Consider the following 7584-nt stretch of genomic DNA (forward strand, 5'->3'; position numbering starts at 1 on the left):
CACAGTTACCATTTATTTAGCAGTTGTACATGTTGCATTCTCTCAGTAGAACTTTAGGTACTTTAAAATAGAAGCAGTTTTGTTTTTGATTTTGCATCCCTAACATTTACCACATTTTCTTGCTTTAAGCTGTATTGGGGGATTTTGTGACTTACAGGAATCAAGGGAAATTATTGGCCTCTTTTGTCTTTTTTCTACATCGAGCAGCAAATGCTTTCTAAATGGGTGATTTCTGTTAAGCTAGCAATCACACCAGAGAAATAAAGAAAATGCAAGACAAACAAGACTGAAGCCAGATTTATTCAGATGAAATTTTTGGAGGATAGCCATGTAGTCCTGGTGTCATGGCAAGGTATGAACAGGATTATTAATAAAATCTATGGGAACTTCCAATTAATACTCTTTTGCCAGGCTTACATTATCTCTGGTTTTGGACCTATTACTCATGATATTAGCGTAAGTGTTAACACCTGACATGAAAGTCTATGGAAAAAAGTCGCAGTACAAAGATAGAAGCTTCTAAGATCTCCTTTTATACAGGAGAAATCTAAACTTTAAATGTAAGTTGACATTTGTTAAGTATTTCCTTTTCTTCTAAGACCTGTACCTTATAGGGTTCAGGTGGTCAGAGACTAAGATTAAACTTTAACTACTTGTTTTCACAGATTGAAGTTTGGTTTTTGGAGATCCTTTGTCTCAGTATTTGTAGAGGTAAGGATTCCATCTTTCTGTAGAAATGGTCATTATCTATACAACAATAGCTATTTGGGAGTTTGAACATAAAGTCTTGTGAGTCAAGTCTGTAAAATTAGCAAACACATGAATTAATTTTCTAAATTAAAAATTTTAATTAGCAAAAGCTATTTTCTTTCCCTCCTATATTACCCATTTGGGGAAAAAATAAAAACAGATATGTATAGTTAGACAAAATATATTTCACTACTGAACCTGTTCAAAGAAATGAATATTTTGTGTTGTACACTGAATCCATCAACGCTCTTTTAGGAAGCAGACCTCCTAAAGATAGCAAGAAACCTTTTACCCCCAAGATCAAAGATGTCATCAGATCTCTCCATGACTTAAATATATGATTTAACTCTTACCTCTCCTGAGTTAGATTCCATACTTTAAAACAGAAGATATAGGGGGAATTAACAAATTAACATTCATTCCGGGTTTTATTAGGTGCTTCATATTTTGGGATGTTTTGTATTCATGAATGAGATTAGCAGGCAAGTAAGGGAAGCCTTTACAAAAAAGGTTATCATTATATTCACACTTAATTCTTAATTAGATTCAATTTAGTTTTTTTGTAAGTGAAAATGTTTTTACTAAGAACATCATGGATACACAGAAGGATAGGTGTTTTGTTTTTCCTGTCTAGTAGCAGAAATTAATTTATTCTGCTCCATCTATGATCTCTTAGTTTATAACCAAATGGGATTTTTGAGATGGCTAGCTGAGATTAAGGGTGTGCTCTTTGTGTTAGGAAGAGAATTAAGCTAATTAACTCACTTGGAGACAAAAAATATGGCCTTGGCTTTGTTAGACATTTTCTTCTAATTACTAAACTGCTATTTTATCTTTTTTTACATATCTTACTGTTTTACTTCTGGTTGAAAAGGTGTCTAGGTGCTTGAACTAACACTTCAGGATATTATTTCAATGCTTTTACTACATTTGGATTATTTTAAGAAGGATGGATCTTTTGTTCCCCTAATTCTTTATTTCAAAATATGTTACGAAGAGAATATGTTGAGTCATCATCAACAAAGATCCAAAGGTTTTAATTACCTCCCCTGCCACTGAGATTTGGAATGGATACTCAGGAAATGAAATTTCACAACTGTCTCTATCTACTTACTTTCTTTTGCAGACATTATAGAAAGCCCAAGACTTTTACATGTTGTGTGTACAATTTTCCTGTACTTCATCAAATATAGTACTATCTGCTATCGCTTTCAGCTTTATTATGGAGAAAAATAGGTGCTTTGGAAGAAGATCCTTTTCTTTTTTTTTGATTTCTTTTGATTTGTGTGTAAATTGGATTTAAGTAAGGCAGAGTTGCAAGAAGTCTTCAGTCTCACTTTCTCCTCCAGGGTCATCATAGTCCAGTGGCAGGACAGGGTCAAGACAGCTGGCAATGGCTCAGGATGCAGTGAATGACCTTGGCGTCTTTGGTGTCTAACCAAGCTCTAAGCGCTCCACATCACCTGCTTCATCTGCCTTCATGACTGTTAAAACAAATTGTTCTCATCAGCCTGTTCCACCAAATGAAGTCTTCACATGCTTGGGGTAGACACCCCCCTAACTCACCAATGGCTTTGAGAACCCTTAATTACCCTCAACCTGGTTTGTCGCGTCTCCCAAAATGGTTTACCAGGGTGTGGCTGCTGTGCATGCTACGGCTTCTTGGAGCCACAGGTGAGAGGTGAAACAGGTGGACACCAAAGGTGGAAAGGGCCCTGAAAAGAGCTCGGCAGCCATCACAGTGTGGAAAAAGATGAACTGAACTTTTAAAAAGTATGTATTCTGATCCTTGATTAAGTGCAATCATCTTCTTATTCAAGTTTGTCATATTCACACCCATCTTTTGATATTTATCTAGGTTAGGAAGATAGAATCTGAGAACCTGAAGTGATTCCATTGGTGGTCATTATTTGGTGACCAGATCACCAGGCCATTACTTATGTGTATCTTATATAATCACTGTCAATCTTGAGGGACTTAGGTTAATTTCATGGTACTGTGACATTCAAAAAGATTGAGAAGCATAATTTCTGGATAATTCAATCATTTTATTAATAATGCCAGCATTTTAATGAAAGGCTGGTCATTTGACCATCTCTCTCTTGGACGAAGACTAACACGGTGGTGAGTTCACAACTTATATGCTGATTGGAAGAGAGGTGTTCCCAAAGGTAGCAATCAACTCTGATTGGTTAACAATTAATGAGAGAATGATTATTATAATGAGAGGCAGAACCTATTCAAATGAACTTTGATTATGTCAGTTACCCCCAGCCTTCGGAAATGTATTCAAAGAATTCATCCTCACCCAAACCTGAGTAGAACTCAATAGCTTCCCCACCTGGATGGTATCTGGACAAGTATTAGGCAAGTTAGTCTAATCTCATTGCAAATAGTGTCTTTTAAGAGACTGAGTTTTTAAAATCAGGACTTTAGAAAAAGGTGGGAATTCTGGATCTCCCCAAATCATTGGCTATTAATAATAATTTCTCTCAATATCCTGTTGTTCAGAGTATCTGATCATCCTTTCCAAAACGGAGGACATAACTAGGTTATTGGTGTACTAGTTATTAATAATTTTGGCCAAAACAGTTATAACAAAAAGAAAAAACCACTTAGATTACTGTATTTCTTACACTCACTTCACATATATAGCTGTGCTTAAATTTATGCAACAATAGATTCAAAAAGTTAATGGCATGCCATTTTTTTTCAAATTAGTATTTTCACTGACTAGCATGTCTCATGATTTAAAATAATTATAGTGAAACTTTTTGCAGAATGCAGGATCCTTTTATAAATATTGGAAAAAAATTGCTAAAAGTACCCATTCTGTAAATTTGGATTTTTGTGTATCAAATTTTGAAAAAGCACAATAGGATTCATAGTTCTGTTGAAAAAAATGCTGGTTCAAGTCTTATATCTGCTATTTACTATCTTCATGACCTTAGGAAAGTCATTTGCCCTCTCTGGGCTTCAGTTTCCTCATCTTTTAAATGTTGAGGTTGGACTAAATGACCTCTAAGTTCTGAATCTATGATCCTATGATACTAGAATCAGTGTGGTACTGGAAAAAGGGCACTGAATTTAGTCAGAAGATCTATATTGAAATCCTGCCTCTGTCATGATGTGTTACCTTACATAAGCTGCTTAGCTTGAGTGGTCCTCCGTTTCCTCATCTGTAAGATAAGAGAGTTGGACTAAATGACTGACCTGGACTATGTGACTGATCTCTCAGGTCCATTCTAGCCCTAACTCTATAATCCTATGGAGGGGCTTAACATTTGGAAATTGTTAAGTCTTAGGGTTGCTCCTCTGCTTGTCTCCCAGCCTCTGTCCCAATTCCAAAGTATCTATCCTGTGCCTCAACTTCATTCTTTGCTTCTAATTTCTGTCTGTTTCACTTTGATTTTGAACCTAAACTGCTTTTCAGTGCCATTTTATGTTACACTAGTAAGCCAAAGGGCAGTGGTAGAGTTACTTTTCAGTTTGATATAGAGAGATATAGAGTTCAATGTTTTGGGAGTTAAGAAACATCATAATCTCTTCTAGAAGGAGCTTGGCAGTGTAACCTGAGGAGATGAAGAATTCCACCTGTGAGTTAGCTAGGTGGCACAGTGGACAGAGGGCTGAGCCTGGAGTCAGGAAGCTGTGGGTTCAAATTCAGATGATGATTCTTACTTTATAACCCTGGGTAAGTCATGTGGCCTCTGTTTGCCTCAGTTTCCTCAACTGTAAAATAGGAATAATAACAACACTATCTCATAGGGTTGTTGTGATTCAAATGAGATGGTATTTGTAAAACATGGGCTTGGCACATAGTAAGAGGTATTTTATTCCCTTTCCCCTTACCTTTTCCCTTAAGGAAACTGGCAATACAGAAGGAGGAATAATTAGGCAGGAGCTAGCTGAGACTACAATGCTGTGGTGTCCTTCACCTGGGTCTCTGATTTACTTGCATTCATATGTTAAGCACTCGTTAAGATGGGCAAAGGGGCAGCTAAGTAGCACAGTGCATAAAGCACTGGGTTTGGAATGAGTTCAAATCCAGTCTCAGACATTTACTAGCTGTGTGACCCTAGACAGATGACTTTACCCTGTTTGCCTCAGTTTCCTCATCTGTAAAATGAGCTAGAGAAGGAAATGGCAAACTGCTCCATTATCTTTGCCAAGAAAACCCTAAATGAGGTCATGAAGAGTTGGACAGGACTGAAATGACAGAACAAGATAGGGAAAGGAAGAGGGATTGCATCTCTGTTTCCATTATTATAGGGAATTTCTGGGTGGGGAAACTCCCTCTACCAATGTCTTCTTTGCAACCTATTGTCTTAGGGACAAGCGTCTAAGGCACTGAGTGTTAAATAACTTGCCCATGATCATGCAACAGGGACAAGTATTTGAACTCCTGGTTTCAAGTCTAACTCCCTCTCCAGGATGTCATATGGTTTCTCTAGCCACTCAGTGAATATTATTTAACTGTTTAATGATGAACTGGGCTTTAAAGATGAAGAAAACTTAGCAGGATGGGTGAAATTGTTTCTTGTAGACTCAGATGGGTCACATTCCAGAAGGAAGCTAAGTAGTGGGGGCATTTTCTATGGACCCAGATGGGTCACATCTCACGTCTACTTTTTAATTAGGAGGCTGAGAAGATGTTGATGCTATGCCATCTTTCTTTCCTGGATACATCTTTTCTCAGCTTGTACGTGGAGAAGGGCCTGTCAGTACTTCATGGCTGGTGATGCTAAGACTGCCCTAGAGCACCAGAATAATTAGCATATAGAGTGGTCCTAGTCCCCATATGTGAGGGAGCTGTCTATCGGCTTGACTGTTTCTGTTTTGGTTCTCCTCTTTGGACTAACATCTGACAGCAAAGACAAGAGCCCTTGCTTGAGTGATCTGTTCTCCTGGCAGTTTTCTGCAGTTGAGCAATGTTTGAAACATGTTTAAATTGTTGTCGGGCTACTAATACTGACTCTCATGTCATGCAGTACTGGCCTGTAGAATTTCTTTCCACGTTCTCTGTGGCTATTTAGCTTGTGAAAATGACAAGATATTTTAACAGCATGTTCCTCTGATTAACTTACCAATGAATTTCAATATGTCTTTTCTCAATTTAAAAAGCAAAGCATTATCACTAACCACAGAAATAATAATGTATTCCCATTCCATAAGCCTTGTTTTTTTCTGGCTTTTTGAGTCTCATTGGTATTCCCAGTATGTTGGTGAAGTAATATTTTTTTATGAGAAAATGAAGAAAAGAAAGCATATGAAATTGCCTACTTGATTAAATTATTAGCCTCCCAAATAGATAAAACCAGAGAGAAGATTTTGCATTCAACTGTGAATGCTAAGAAAATAGGCCTAGATCAGACCAAGAAGAGCAATGAAATACTCTGCTGGAAGATTGTGCATTGAAAGTTCTTGCCAGAGACCTTTGGAAAATGAAGTTAGACGGTCATTGTCAAGAATTTCATAGCTAAACTTAGTTAAGATGAATCATTTGATAGGCAATTTGGGACTGAATATGATCCCTACAATAAATTTATTTGATTAAAATTCAATTTAGAAAATTTCTCTGAATCTCTTATTGTGTGACAGGCATTGTGCTAAGCTCTAAGAATATAAACACAAATGGGAAAAAGAAAATGACTTCTGTCTTCAAGTAGCTTACATTTTACGGGAATGTAAAATAGAGAAACTGGATCAAATAAAGCAGAGAAACGTTGTGGTATCTGAGAGAAATTATTCATTGGACCCTACTTTATTCCAACCATATAAATCAGTTCAATGTGATTCCATGGGGGTAATTATTGTTAGTCATCATTAGTGATATACTCATCTAGTAACTCACATTTAGTCAGTTTAGTCATCTAACAATAATACAAGGATACGTATTAACACATATTTTAAATATATCATATGAGGCAATTAGATAAGATAGGATCTTTCTTATAGTAGACCTCCTAATCTAAAACTATAAATTCACTGTTCACCACTTATTTACCAGTTATAAAGTTCACTTGCCTAACCACAAGAATGCTCATGACCAAACCTAGTGTTTGTCGGATGTCTTGACAACATGGAAAGTCCCCCAACTTGTTTTTGTACCTCTGGGCCACCCTCTTTTGCCTAGTATGAAAAGGGACCCATTTTATGACCACTTAGTGGAGATGAGCCTTGCCTTGTCCATCCCATGACCAACCATGCTGGCCCTCCTGGAGGGTCTAAAACAAAATCTATCAACCAACATGACTTTGTATTTTACTTTTCTTTCCTTCTGAGTATCTGGATATCAAGTCCTATAAAACTAATGCTCTGGGAAAAGGGAACATCTCAGATCAAGAGGAAGATATGAAGTCCACTTTGTTAAGGGAGATCATGGAGCCTTTAATAAGGTACTATTGGCTTGGAGTTCTGCTTCAGTGCATTTTTTTTATTTTTTATTTTTTTGCAGATTGGATAATTTTGGACCCCACAGTATCTAACTCTAGAGCAGACTGATTTCAATTAAAAAAATGTGAAGTGCCTACTGTGTTAATTGAACTATTGTAATCTTTGAAGTAATATAAGATTTATATAAAACATAGTTCCTGCCATCATGTAGCCTAAAATATGTCATGATCATGGATATTGAAAATATATAATAATATTTAATAATAAAATAATATAATATGTAATAATACAAAAACGTTAGAGAAATATGGACTATGGATATCAAAGTGGGAAAGTTTCAACTAACAGTGAATGTCAGGGCAAGTTTCATGGAAGCGGAGACATTTGAGTTGGGCTTTCAAGGTAGGACTTCAGTAGGTGAATGAAAGGAAGAACATT

The 7584-nt window shown here is 36.6% G+C and overlaps 1 long non-coding RNA gene across 1 annotated transcript; it reads left to right on the forward strand.

Moving 5' to 3' along the window:
* Positions 1-622: 622 nt before the first annotated feature.
* LOC140526433 (uncharacterized) lies at positions 623-7218 on the forward strand. The gene is made up of 3 exons (XR_011974368.1): positions 623-711; positions 2100-2523; positions 4303-7218. It is a non-coding gene; the product is annotated as an uncharacterized lncRNA (long non-coding RNA).
* Positions 7219-7584: the final 366 nt, after the last annotated feature.

The sequence above is a fragment of the Notamacropus eugenii genome, chromosome 2 (assembly GCF_028372415.1).
Source record: "Notamacropus eugenii isolate mMacEug1 chromosome 2, mMacEug1.pri_v2, whole genome shotgun sequence".
In the NCBI taxonomy this organism is placed as follows: Eukaryota; Metazoa; Chordata; class Mammalia; order Diprotodontia; family Macropodidae; genus Notamacropus; species Notamacropus eugenii.